Raw genomic sequence first — 13,732 nt, 5'->3', positions numbered from 1 at the left:
TGGTTCGATTACCGACAGGCTGGACCATTTACTGCATGTCCACTCTCTAAACATCTGGATAAAAGCTGAAAAGCCAGCAAAATTACCAAAACATGTATTTGCATGAATAAATATGATTGCATTTGCTCATATGATATGTGGGCAAAATAATAACAGTATCATCAAATGTTTTTACATGTTCTCATCTTTGGTTCATTGACCAAACTGCTCCCTCTAGAGGATACTCAGGGAAGTGCACTACCTTGATGTGGATCTGTCAGCATGTCCTCTCTTGGTGGGTTTTGGTTGTACAGAACTCGCAACTTTGTGTTCTGGCTGCTCGGTCTTGATCCGTTTGGCCACCGGCCCACCGCTACAGAAAAAAAATAAGTCAGGAATTGTTTAATGAGCTTATGTTTCAATTGGGAGATGTTCACCGGGACTGGCATGATGCAGTTATTAGCCTACATACAGTCATTGTAGAGACATCTGTAGCATGCTTTGGATGTGCTCTCAAAACAACCTAAATGTTTGCACGTAGTTTTGTGGTCACTACTCCTAGAGACACTGATGCACATGCGGTTATGAATAGTGATCACAATCCAAGGCTTCTAAAAGGCCTATTCATACTCAAGTTAGATGATAAGGTGACCACAGACAACTACAACATGACATTGATTGATTGATTAATTTATTAACAGTTTGCAGAATGGGTACATTTCAACATGAAAGCACAACTCAATACAAAGACTTACTGTGGACAACACACTGATAAAGCATTACACTTGTTCACAACAGGGTCCACCATTTTCAATTCATCAGAACATTTAGAGACGTACAAATATACATGTGCGTCATGTAAGGAGGTAAAAAAGGGAAAAGAAACTTATTCAGTAAGAGGGAGAGGATTCTGATTTTACGGGGGCCAGTTTCGAATTGCAGCAGTCCGTTGGTGCCCTTTGAGAGCGGTAGAGCGTTCCACATTTTGGTGGCATAGGAGTGAAATTAATTTAGTCCCTTGTTTATGCCGAATCTGGGTTGAACATGGTTTGTTGAACTCCCTCTGGCGTGGGTGTGAACTTTGTTGACAATAAGGAAGTATTTAGACAGGTGCAAGATGACCCATTGCAAGATGCTGTACTCTGTCATCAACCCTAAAATGGGCAGGGGTGAGGTGGGTTCGGGCAGTGAGGCCAAGTAGTAGCCTGACCAAGTTGTTTTGGGAAGTCTGGAGCCTTGTTTTATAAGGGCCTTTGAGGTGCTGTGGACATCACGCAGTGGTGGTAAGCGACTCACCGCTCAACCAAACACATCTCACTGTTTTTACTAACCCCCGTTTCGGCCTTAACCCATTTTGGTGTTTTAAACATTATGTTATAATTTAGCTATTGAAAAATAGCAGATCTGCACGCTACGAGCTTGTAGGTCTGCTATTTTTTTTTAATCGTAAAAATGTGGCACAAATCTATGAATATATATTCTTTCAAAGTGAATGTTTTTAACTCGGGTCTAAATGGGTTAAACCAGATTGATACAACTTATAAGTTATATAACTACAACCTGGGAATCATCAGGAAAAAAACACAGAAGTGCATTACCTTGATGTAGATTTGTCAGCATGTTCTCTCTCGGTGGGTTCTGTGTGCGCCGACCTCGCACAGTCGTGTTCCGGCTGCTCAGAGTTGATCCGTTTGTGTTGCTGTGTCGTTATGGCCAGATTGGACACATTATGCAAGGCACCTGCATTCACTTTTGTGTAAGAGTTGTTCAAACTGGCCAGCGGCCCACCGCTAAAGTAAAAAAAAAAAAAAGTTTAATGAGCTTTTTTGTTCACCAGGACCGTCATGATGCAGTTATTCCAACAGACATGCTACGTTCATTGTAGAGACTCTGTAGCATGCTGTGGATGTGCTCTCAAAACAACCTAAACATTTACTTTGCACACAGTTCTGTAGGTTACTACTCCTAGACGCTGTGACGTATACGGTTATAAATACTTAGTGATCAAAATCTAAGCCATTAAGATTGACACAACTAGAACTACAACCTGGGAGTCATCAGAAAAATGATCAGATGTACATTACCTCGATGTACATTACCTCGATATAGATTTCACAGCATGTTCTCTCTTGGCGGGTGGTGGGTAGTACGCTAGCTGCTCTCTGTTGATCAGACATGTGTGTTGGTGTGGTGGTACGGCTGCATGATTCAACACTCTTGGACGTAAGACACCAGTATTCTCTTTTGTCCCAGCGTTGTTCAAACTGGCCATCGGCCCACAGCTAAATTAACAAACAAACAGAGGAATTGTTTAATGAGCATATGATTCAATTTGGAGATCTTCATGATGCATTATTCCGACATGCTACATTGTAGAGATATCTCTACAGCATGCTGTGGACATGTGCTCTCAAAACAACCTAAATGGTTGCGCATAGTTTTGTGGTCACTATACTCCTAGCAGACACTGATGCAGTGATGCATACGGTTATAATTAAATAGAGATCAAAATCAAAGCCATTTAGACTGACCACTATTTAATTATAACCGTATGCATCACTGCATCAGTGTCTGCTAGGAGTTAGTAAAACCTGGGAATCATCATGAAAAAAACACAGATGTACCTTGACGTAGATTTGTGAGCATGTTCTCTCTTGATGGGTTTTGGATGGGCCAAACTCGTAACTTTGTGTTCTGGCTGTTCCATCTTGATCCGCTTGGGTTGGTGTGGTGGTGATATATTTTTTCTTTTCTTCTTCTTCTTTGACTTATCCTGGAAAAGACCTGGAAAACAGACAACTACGTTAGTATAGAAACTGTGGGCTACTTCAGTAACCATGGTTCTTTAAAGGATGAGACCACCTTTGAAGAGGGTACTTTGTGCCATTTTAATAACACAATGTACCCAGAATTTACCGGGCAGAGTCATTTATTCTACTACGGCATTTCCGGGTTTTGCTTGCGTCGATCTGGTTGGATTGATTTTATTTAATGATTAAAATAGTGCATTTTAGAGAGAAGCTGGGGACCTGAGACGCTTCCCAGCTCCGAGAATAGACTTTTACCAATTGGTCTAGCAGGCTTTGTTTCGGTGAGTAGTTACGTCGTTTTGTTTATTTTCTGGGATTTGAAAATCCTCGCACGGGAGTGAGAATATCACCAGAGGGCTGCGGGAGAGGGACTTCCACAGGGCGTCAGAGAGAGACTCGCTGTAAGCACTGGACCAGGGCTAGTCACATATGCATTTCTTTGAAAGAAACAGCTTTTTTTTCCCCCCTTCTACTTGGGCTACATATCCATGCCATATATCAAATTAAACCTTAGGATGTCAAGTGTAATTTGAAATTTTTTTCTAGCATGTACCATTGTGAAAATATTAGGCTCTGAAAGCAGCACTGTCGTTGTGGATTTGTGACACCGATCTGCTTATCCACTGCTTATATTTTCACAATGGTACATGCTAGAAACGTATTTCGTAGACAAAGTAGACACAATTATCTTTAATTTGATATATGGAATGGGTACGTAGCCATAATAGAACCTAGCCTATAGCTAACTGAAACTTCAAACGCATCTAACTCTGAATAGTGTTCTCAGCACCATGTTTTTTGTGAAAACACAATGTATTCAAGTGTTGACATCTACATAACAGAGTTAGTTATCAACTCAGACATTCTACTTCTTCTTTTGAGATATTCCGTATCCTTATATCCGCCAAACATTTTGAGTAATTAATTCAATTAATTAATTAGTTTGATTGATAAAGTAAGGGGTAGGCACTGCATCTTTTTGCAGCTAAGCATGGCGCGGCACCATGCCAATAACATTGCCCAGGAAACCCTGGGGGTAGGGTAGGTACCTTCACAAAAAGCATGCAGTAATCCTGGTCTCTAAACTACATCCCCCTGGTCAGCCGGGGCGCATGATGGAGTTGAAAGGAACTGGTCGGAAATAACGTGTTCCTTCCAAGCGCTACGTCCGGCCGGGGAAACTCTCCTGTCAGGTGAAAAGAAGCAGCTTGGACTCCTCATGCATAGAAGGAAGCATGAGGTCAGTCCGCTTGACATCAGTGCTATTTTGGCAAACAAACTCTTATATTGTATTTTTGACATCTGTTACCACGGATACATAGCAGTGTGACGCCACACCAAGTATAAGGTCTACCCTAGGAGATTGAGAAGCAGAGCGTAGCAGTACAGACTAGCGAGAGAGTAACTCTAGACACGTTGCACCAAGCGAAGACGTTCTCAACCCCAGGGCTCAAGGTCTCTCAGACCTCGGCCTCCAGTAAATCCATCCATCTACAGTAATCCATCTACACAGGTAGACTAGTTCCACCCCCATTGTGCCAGACTCTCAGGCTCTCCTGAGAGATCCTCGGTCAAAACCTCGTTGTTGTGTTTGGAGGTTTAAACAGTTGGGTAAAATATCACTTCACAATAAAGCAGCATGCTATGTAGTAAAAAATAAATAAAACACCTCTCCAAGTGCCCAGTTATCTCCACCCCGAGGTGTCCACTCATCTAGGTTCCCACATCCCTAGTGCTAGCCTGATATGGCCAGACTAATACCACTGCGTAGAAAACCTTAGTCTGGGATCTCTGCTCCATATTTGCACACTGTGCCCTGATTGACGGTTCGGAGGGAGCAACTGAGCAGTTCCGGACCAAATCTGTCGAGGGCAATTTCCTTTTTTTTCCTGCAATGGCAATTTGTCTGATTTGCCAGGCTACCTAGTGCCCAGTGGTTTTTTGTGCCCAGTTGTACCTAGTGCCCAGATGTTTGTGCCCAGCTGTTTTTTGTGCCCAGTCGTACATAGTGCTCAGATTGTTTTGGTGCCCACCTGTCCTGTTATCGTGCAGAATGCCTGCTTTCCCAGCTACAGGCAAAAAAGCCTAATTTATGCTACTTCGTGCCCAGAATAGCAGACCTACAAGCTCACATCGGTCACATTCTGTAACGCGTTGTGAGCTTGTACTTTGCCTATTCTCAGGGTGCAACACTGAAGTGACGAGGGAAAAATGAACATTTTGGAGTTTGCTGGTTTCTGCCCGACAACAGAACCCATGACCCAATTACAATTAATCCAGTCTTACCTTCACCATCCAGTTTGGCTTTCACTAGCCTGCATATCATGAAGTTAAACAATCAATCAGCTTTTTCATTGAGCAATAGAAATTTGGTATACCATCATCAATAGAATTATCACACACACACACACACACACACACACACACACACACAGAGAGAATAGCTAACAGAGCCATCATCTGGTCAACTTTTGTCAGTGCTTTTGTAAAAGAAATCTGAGATGATCTCAAATCATTGTGATTTTGTATCTATAGAAGGTATCCGCAACGCGCTGCGAGCTTGTAGATCAGCCATTTTCAGCATGGGACACGTGTACGACGAAGAATAAATTAGGCATCACTGCACTTCTGTGGAGGGAGGGAGATATATTGTGTTGGCCGAACGAGGGGATCATGGACACTTGGGACAGCTATTTTGGACAGCTATTTTTCGTGGCACATTATGTTTAATCACAACGTCGTCACGTTTACGTTACCTCCTCAGTGTTTGGGTCGGCCGGTCTGGACATGTAGGACTGTATCTGTCTGCTGTCTACGTGCATATGCACTCTGCGCACTCAAGTCTTTCTGGAGGGAGCGAAATGTAGCGTCTTCTGGATGCATCTCTTTAGCATTAACATTTCAATGACCGAGGGTCGTTAAGAGTCGACCCGTTGTTTTCCCACGTCTAACGACGCAGCAATAGGAAGCCTGCAGCCCAGTAGCTATATTATTGCTTTCGGTTTCGGGGAAGTGTTAGTGTTACTTTCTGTCAAATCAGGCGGCACACCTGGACATATGAAACGACACACTAAAGTGCCGCGGCACACAGGTTGTGAAACACTGCTCTAAGGTAGTGTTTCCCAACCTGTGTGTCGCGGAGCTTTGGTGCTCCGCTTGATGTGTCCAAGTGCTCCGCGTAATTTGACCGAAATTAAGTTATAGTGTTACTTTCTGTCAAATCAGGCGGCACACTAACTCTCCCCCAATATTATAGCTACTGGGCTGCAGGCTTCTTATTGTTGCGTCGTTGTTGTCACACGTCTAACCATTAGACGTGCGATAACTACAACACAGAACAATAGACTCTAACGACCCTCGGCCATTGCTTAGATGCATCCAGAAGACGCTACATTTCGCTCCCTCCATTAAGACTGGAGCGCGCAGAGCGCATATGCACGTAGACAGCAGACACATACAGTCCCGACCCAAACACTGAGGAGCTAAAGTAAACGTGACGTTGTTGTGATTAAACATAATGTGCCACGAAAAATAGCTGTCCAAAATAGCTGTCCATAGAATGTCCAAACATGATCGCCTCGTTCGGCCAACAAAATATATCTCCCTCCCTTCACAGAAGCGCAGTGATGCCTGATTTATTCTTCGTCGTACACGTGTTATGCTTGCATGCTGAAAATGGCTGATCTACAAGCTCACAACGCGTTGTGGACGCAACGCGTTGTGAGCTTGTCGATCAGCTATTTTCAGCACGTGGAAATAAGCAGGCTGTGAGAACTGAGACCCTTCACAATAAAAGCATGCAGCTTTCACAAGTTGGCCCATAATAAAGACAAGGAAAAGGATTAGGTGGCATTTTACATTGCATATGAGCATTTTTTTTTAAACTGAGGCTCTGTCTCTGTCCTTCTTTCTCTTTAAAGTTATTTGATGAGTGCTGTCATGTGTGTTTTTAAAAGTATATTTACTTTTACTATATATACATATATATATACATACACCCCCCCCCCCCCCAGGTGTTTCCCGAGATTTTTAGGCTATGAAAAGTGTTCCCTGGGACAAAAAAGGTTGGGAAAAACACTGCTCTAAGGGACCAGCTCTGGCGGTGGGTGTGGGCAGGGTGGTGGGTTAGGGTACCTGTGTTTCCGGGGGGCCTGTTAGTAGGTGTGGGCAGGGTGGTGGGTTAGGGTACCTTTGTTTCGGGCAGGTTTGGGCAGGGTGGTCTCGGCAAGGGCGGAGGTAGCAGCAGTCTGCTGGGCCATCTTGATGCTGGTGCCGTCCGCCTCCCAATGCTGCTCCCCCAGAGTGAGACGCACTGAGAAGATCTGGTACCACAAGGAGGAGAAAAGAGCTATCTTTTCTCACATGCACTGGAGTGACATATACTGTAGGATAACCTTAGATTAATGTCCCAATTCCCCGCCGGTGGGGGCAGAGGCTGTCCACCTCATTAACAGCTCTCAGCGGGTAAATGGCTGGTCAAGGTCTCAGGTTCCAACGTTCACCTCCTGGACCCCCCCTGGGGTTTAAGAGGTTAAAGCAATGGGCCTAACAAGGTGTCAGGTTACCTTATATTGTAGAATGGATAAGAGGCGTGGTGAGGCACGAGACCATTGCTTTTCTAAAAACGGTTACAAACATGAGAATTTATAAAAGTAGTCCTAATAATTCACTAGAGAAAGTAGTTCCACTTTGCTCCGACTCCTCGGGTGTGATAACCTCTTAGAACGACGATATTTAAATAAGGGCCGGGACGCACTCAGAGTGACAAGAGTGAGTGAGTTCATTTAAGTTCTTCTCCATGTCTTTACATTAAGAAAAGGACAAACGTTTCAGCAGTACAGCCATATTGATCGTCATATCCGCCACGTGCTAAAAAGAAACTACATTTTTATGGTCCAATCACTCCAATGTTTGATGATTTGAATGAGAAATGATTGTTGATTAAAATGTCATGGTTATTCCATCGTGGTTTAGGTTGGAAGTGTGTTACCTTGGAGTAGGGCTCGAAGTTCTGCATTTTTTTCAACAGCTAAACCTTTAAATAATGGTGAAAGTGGAAGGTGACACAGATGGGTTCCAGGTCTTAAAGGGGTGGTTACCTTGGAGTGGGCGGGGCCTTCCACATGGAGCAGCTTGTACTTGGGCAGGATCTGGTTGAAACCGGCCAAGTCATACACCTTCTCTTTGGGGTTTGCCATGTTAGACACTGGAAGAAACAAATATATCATCAGCACTGCCCGTGTTCGTTCATTCATTCCCTCGTCTTAAAGTATCACAGAACAATGTGTCCCGTCGACCAACTTCTTTTCACTGGCAAAAACTAGACTAATATAAAATGTTGTGGAGAACATTCGTGGAGAAGAGATCCAGTAGAACTACATGTCAGGGAGGGACTAGTGTGTGTGTATACTGTATACACACACATATATATATATATATATATATATATATATATATGTCAAGTCAACTCTGCTCCACTCCAAATGACATAAAAGGACGCAACTCCAAATTTCCAACTCAATCCAATGATTCTTTATTTTCCAACTTATATTCTCATTGTTGGCTTCATTGCTGATTGGCTGGTCATTTCAGTTAGGTTGAAAACCTTTGAACACAGAAACAAAGATTAACAACAATGCCAACCAACAAATGATAATCCTTTCAAAAACAGCAGGTTCTCTTTTTAACCATTCTTGATTTTAAACATTGAATATTCTTAAATAAGCATGTCCTTTAAACAATTAGTATTCTTAAACAATGAATGCCTGAATTGAGTCTTTTAAATTAACATTAAAGTCAACATTTTAAACAAATTAAACATTTCAAACTACTTTACCCTTTAAGCTTGGATAAATTATTAAAGTTAAGTAAACATCTGGCATTGAATAAGTGAAGAAAAATAGCTGAACTTTAAGCTTGTAGAGCAGCTCTAATTGAACAAGGCATTTTAAACCTTTAACATGAATTGTCCACATTTTTAGCAGTCTTTCAAATTCTCAAATCATTTTAACATTTTATTTTGTAAAGTTATACTTTTAAACTTGTCAATAGAAATGAAGGCAATACTGCAGTGTTAATGTGTTCCTTCCCCACTTCAAATGGAAACAGTTTAACCTACTATTCATAATTAGCCTGATTTTAACCACAACTAACAGTACTGCAGTGCATACACAAGTGTAAATAAAACAAAACATCACCGACCATTGGCATCTTTGGAGGTAGAGCTCTTGAGTAGTCTTTGCGGTTTGCATTAGTTTGTTTTTTGAGAATGACTGAACCTCCATTCCTTTTAAGGTGCTCCTAATCAAGTAACGAGCAGCCATCTTGCTGCTGCATTATGGGAGATGTAGTTTCTGAGGTCTGAGTTGTCATGCTGACCAGATTTGTGGTCCATTTCTGAGTTTTGACTCAACAATATATATATATATATATATATAGTGTGTGTGTATACTGGATCTCTTCTGCAATATGGTTACATCAAAGTTATATTACCCTTATGCAGAACGAATCGAATCAATGTAATTCATTATTTTTTGTTATTTTGTTTTATAAAACAAACTTAGAACTATATACAGTCACTGCGAGCCAGGTTAGCTGGTACTATTGGTATAGAGAGAGACAGATGGTACTATTTTCTTCGTGTTCAGTATCACTGCGCCGCATAGGGCAGCTGCGGCAGGATACACTACCAAGGTGCTATGCAGCTGCCCTGGGTCGGCTAGCTACGAGGTTTCATTTCATTCAAAACATTTACTTTTGACTCCTTCCGGTTACTTTATTATTTTACAAATTGTTGCTTTTCCCTGTGTGCGTCACTCAGCAATAAGGTGAATCAGAACACAAAGATGAGTTCTCTCTCTCTCTCTCATTATAAAAAAAATCTAGGCCCTCATTTATCAACCGTGCGTACTGCGTAAGCCAAAATATGGGTGCACGCCGAAATTACCGACATTTACCATTTCCGCCAAAGCTTGAAATTGAACTTGACAAAGTTCAAAACTCATGCACGTCTGGTCGGGAGCGGTCGTTCGCTTTGTCCTCACCTGTTTTTCTGTCGTAAAGCAGCGGAGCAGCATTGTTTGACCAGCTGAGAGGCTGTCACAGGCATCTAAACATATGTTTTCACTCCTAAAATGTTAATATATAACGGTATGTGTAGTCTATATACAAGAAATATATATAAAAAAGAGAGATTTCCAACTTTACAAGTAATTACAATTGCGCAATTAACAATATAACACGTTTACAATGTATTAGTTTGAGCTTAATCAAACAGTGCTTTACTGGCCTTGTTATGCGAGCGCACTTGTGAGATGATTTGGGAGCGCATGCAGTGATGCGGCATCACTGTCTGTGATATTATAAAAAAAACGTATAAATGGACTGCATGGCCCTCATTTATCAACCGTGCGTACGCCAAAATATTGGTGCACGCCGAAAATACCGACATTTACCATTTCCGGCAAAGCTTGAAATTGAACTTGACAAAGCTTCAAAACTCACGTCTGGTCGGGAGCTGTCGTACGCTTGTTTTTCTGTCGTAGAACGGCGGAGCAGCATTGTTTGACCAGCTGAGAGGCTGCCAAAGGCATCGAAACGTATTCACTCCTAAAATGTTAATATAAAACTGTATGTATATGGGCTACATGTAAAAAAAGAAAAAAGGAATAGACCTACAAGATGTGTCTTATTGTGTCATATTAAATTTGTAGGAGCTTTCCAACTTTACAATTAAAATTGCACTTGATTTAAGCCATTTAAACAGTGTTTTGCATGAGCGCATACATGTAAGGATTTGGGCTGTCTGTGCTGGAATATTTCCATGACGTTGGAAAGTATAGCCTATAGTGCAGTGCTATGTGGAGAGTCCCAACATGCATGGGTAGCCTATATACTGTAGCCTAATCTACAGCAGGCCGATGTCTTTCTGGAGTTACGGTATGTGCAATCTCCTCCTCGTTTAAAAAAACCTTACCCGAGGCGTCGCTCGAATGCCAAATGTACCGTGCCAGCGCAAGTGGGAACCGCATCGGAGATAGGCTACCCAGCCAGCCCACCTCCACCACTCCACCAGTGCCAGCCACATGGGCTACGGTTTTAGCTGCACATTCATATATTGACAGTTGAGTTGACAGCCTATCCACTGCAGCGACTAGTGACTGCGAGGCAATCTAAATAGACTGTCGAACGTGCATGGTCAGTTGATCACGGTGTCACGGACAGAGACAGGACAGGACAGGATCGAGTAGCAGCACCTATGCAAAACAGCAGCGTGTGTGTGTGCGCCTATTTGTTATTTAATTCATGGTTCACAGGTTCAGGTTTTCGTTCACTAATAGATCTTGTTGTATATTAAATAAAAAATACTTTAATAATTTAATATAACTGTACAACTAACAACACACAGACACAGTGACACAGGCACAATTGCGATATGTGCGTGCGTGCGGGGGGGGGTGAGGCGGGCAGCAAGGGGGAAGCGAAGCGAGAGGAGAAACAGACCTACAGCTTTATTTAATTCATGCAGGTTTATTTATTTAAGATACAACAAGTTGCAAGTTGCGTGTGCGTGCGTGCGTCTGTGTGTGTATGAGAGAGCTGGGGCAGAAACGAGCACGTGCCCGATAGATTTCAGCCGTCACATCACATTTATTAACGTCAGAACGAAATTAAGGAAGGATCAGCTGTTTGCGATCACTTTATAAATGCCGTGGCGACGTGGGTGTACTACGAAACCTGCACTCGAATCTGTGGCAGATTTTACACTCAATTGATAAATGAGGGCCCTATAGAGTTGCAAATTGCGGCCAGGCAAAAGCTAGTACAAAAGAATGACGTCTGTAACAGCTTACAACTTACTCTCCAAGTAAACAAACGTAATCGAACAAGTTTATGTAAACAGGATAAAAACACGTGTTCAGCAACATAGCATTACACAAGAGTCGTCGCATGTTGTTAAACAACGATACTAACAGAATAAACAGTGTTTCACAACTTTTTTGATTTTTGTCAAACAGATATAAGATTAAACAATATAAAGGTTAATTCACTCACGTCGGTGAAAGAAGTGTTGGCGAAGGGAGAAAAGCCAGGTGCGATCACTGGATACAGTCGGTAACAAGACAACTCTTAGAGTATATATACTCTAAGAGACAACTCCATACAACTCACCCTTCTTCTTCTTTCCGTTTTTTTGGCGGTTGGCAAACCTTTCAAGGTGCATTACCGCCACCAGCTGGACTGTGTAGTACTAGGGATTGTGCAGCAAACCAATAAAATAAACGAAAACCCCTACATTTTATTCACCAAGTGGGTATTTCTTATGTACTTAGTAATATAAAGATAGACTTTGCCTGCTTCTTTTCCTAGAAGACCTGTGTAAAATGTGGATGTTTAACAGGCGATATAACTGATTCCTCTCACTATACTGTACTTCCTACAATGTAGATCAAGTACATGCAGCATTCTCTATTGCTTCTTGTTCCTCTCTTCCACACTCTGTACATTTTCCTGTCGGGTTCTTCCCTATTCTATATAGCGTGCTGTTAAAGACCTTCCAATTCTCATGTGAGTAATAATATACTCTCCTCCCTCCTACTCCAGCCCACCACCCTCTCAGTACCAACCTGCCTCTGGATGTTATAAAGGTGTCTTCCAACCTCCCCATCATCCCAATACTCCTGTGAATATACTCTAATAATTGGTTTGACTTCACTCTTGCTTATAATGGCACGTGCATATCTACCTGCTCCACTCTTAGTGTTTAGTTGGCCAGAATATCTACTCGCTCATTTCCTTCAACTCCAGAATGAGCTGGAACCCACAGGAACCATGTTACTATACCTTTGTTTCCTATTCTATACATACTCATATGTACTTCACTAAGAAGGTCCATTCTACATGCAGATCTGCCTGACTTAATACTTTCTTGTGCAGAGAAGCTATCAGACGCAATAACAGTGTATCAATTCCCTTCTCCTCTATCCACTGCAAGGCCAGAATTATTGCCACTAGCTCTGTAGTATACACTGACAAATGGTCGGTTAGTCTTTTCTTAATATTTATCTCGCTTAAGACCTGAGGCCGATTCTACAACAGTTTTCTGAAAGACATATATTGCTATGTCAGTGGTGCTCTGACATAGCAACATACTTTTCATGTCAAGGACCACCAAAATGTATTTGGCTTCCGACCCCCCCCCCCCCCCACCCCCATCTCAAAAATGTTATTCCACAGAACCCCCATAAACCAAAGATTAGATTTTATAATTATCATGCTTTAAAAAAAAATAGTAGATCTACAGGTTCATAGTGCTGCACTAATTTTGTATAACCAAAGTATAAAACAATGGTTAAAGTGATTAAAAGCTAAAATGGCACTGATGCTTTCCCGGTTTTAGTGGGTATACATGGTCACTAGAGAGGTATACAGGGGTACAGAGGTACCTACAAATATAATGGATTCCACTGCTGACAGAATGAAGCCTGGGCCGAATACGGGAACAAGATAAAATATAACATATACTGCCACGAACTTCTGACCAATCACATCATTAAGTGGTCACTGTAGTGCATAAGTGGATATGTTTTAGTAGCCTACATGTGACAAAGTTTTAATTCTCACCCTCTTCATGGTCACTTGGCACAGAAAGACACAGAAAGAAAGCAGCACTTTCACATTCCTCTTGATAGGGGGCTCCTTGGCTTGAACATGGAGTGGGCTGCTTCTGCTGTGAACTTTGACCGTGCATTAAAGGACCACTTCACCACTTTTCAAGACGAAATGTCTGTCTCGGTCTGTCTCATAGGAGGGATGTGGGCAGTTCAGAAACCATCCTCCAGTGACATCATCGATGGGGAATACAAGCTAATAGAAACTGCAGGCTTCCTAGTCCTGAAAAGTTGCAATGCGAAAATGGAAGACATCGTTCTCACAATAATGAA

General features: G+C 42.1%; 1 long non-coding RNA gene across 1 annotated transcript; it reads right to left on the bottom strand.

Moving 5' to 3' along the window:
* Window positions 1-241: 241 nt before the first annotated feature.
* On the bottom strand, window positions 242-2,131 carry LOC308311269. Its single transcript, XR_013963615.1, has 3 exons — window positions 2,079-2,131; window positions 1,578-1,769; window positions 242-352 (listed from the first exon to the last, which is right to left on the bottom strand). It is a non-coding gene; the product is annotated as an uncharacterized lncRNA (long non-coding RNA).
* Window positions 2,132-13,732: the final 11,601 nt, after the last annotated feature.

Source organism: Protomyctophum bolini, assembly GCF_963924005.1.
Source record: "Protomyctophum bolini genome assembly, chromosome: 23".
NCBI lineage: Eukaryota > Metazoa > Chordata > Actinopteri > Myctophiformes > Myctophidae > Protomyctophum > Protomyctophum bolini.
The sequence above is the reverse complement of the archived record's forward strand: the minus strand, read 5'-3'. Positions and strand labels throughout refer to the sequence as shown.